The sequence below is a fragment of the Chenopodium album genome, chromosome 6, assembly GCF_948465745.1.
Source record: "Chenopodium album chromosome 6, dcCheAlbu1.1, whole genome shotgun sequence".
Classification (NCBI taxonomy): Eukaryota; Viridiplantae; Streptophyta; class Magnoliopsida; order Caryophyllales; family Amaranthaceae; genus Chenopodium; species Chenopodium album.
The window spans coordinates 94492-95826 of record NC_137839.1 but is presented as its reverse complement, the minus strand read 5'-3'; positions in this window follow the sequence as shown (position 1 = coordinate 95826).

The window sequence follows — 1335 nt, the reverse complement described above, 5'->3', positions numbered from 1 at the left end:
CTCACTTTCTCTTAGAATTTGTTATACACCCGGGTGTACAGTATACCCGGGTAATTAGCTCATTAATTTTTGCTTATTTATTTAAATGAGCAAAAATTAATGAGTAAATTACTCGGGTGTACAGAACATGCTCTCACTTTCTACACCCAACAATATATGAAATTACATTTTTCAATCTAACAATACACCCGACCATTATTGTGAGTATGATGAAATTTTCATTTTTCTATCTAACAAGTAATAATACGTACACTCGACTATCATTGTGAGTATGATGAAATTACAGATTTAATTGTATTTTATTTGTACCTATATAACCTTTTCAATCAATATTTAGTTTTACATTTAAAATAACCTTAATTTTATTTTTTTTCCAACAATCTAAACAACAAGTGGTATATTTTCATAAAAATGATAAAAGATTTTCCAATACTACTCGTTTACTCAAACTATTATTCTTCTTTCTTCACTGATTATTTTTTCAAAGTGTTCACATCTCTTTTAATTCATTATTTATAAATGTGAAATTAAATTAAACCTTTTTTTATTTTTTATTTTTGGAAGCATATAATGATATAAGCTAAGATCGTGTAGTACTTTCGACATATGCAACCTTTTGAACAACTCGGTCGTACAGTATAAGTATATATATATATATATATATATATATATAGTGAAATAGTGGCCTAGTAGTTTGATGGGTGCTTAATAATTTTATAACAAAGAGTAAAGATGAAAACAACATTAATGCTTCCAAATTATAAGGAGTGGTTAGCTAACGACGCATATCATCATCATATTCGATTAATTGACCATAAGAGTAATGTTAGGCCAATAATTAATGACTTGATGTTATTGAATAATTAGTTAAGTATTTTGCTACAGTTTCATAATAGTTCTAACGCCAAGTTGCCTGTATTTAATACAAAAAGTCATCATAGAAAATGACAATAATATTTATGATGTTGAAATAGACTAAAAATACTTCTTCGTCTTTTGTCGAGTACTATATAACCCGTTATTGGAATTTCTACTCACCTTCTGTTTTACTCCGTTTGAATGAAATTCTACTCATCTATGAATTGGAGGTGGGATGTGTTGGACAAGCCTACATGTGGGACCAATAAGCCTATTCGCACGTATGTGTGTGGCCATCTATACTATGTGACCGCTTATAAAATAACAAAATAACCCATGTAATAATAACTAAGTAAACCTATAATATTGTCCGAGTAATCCTTACAACACTGACAAAGTAACCCTCTTGTAACACTGATCAAGTAACCCCCTTATAAGAGTTGTAATATTGATCAAGTAACCTCTATAATGAATGGT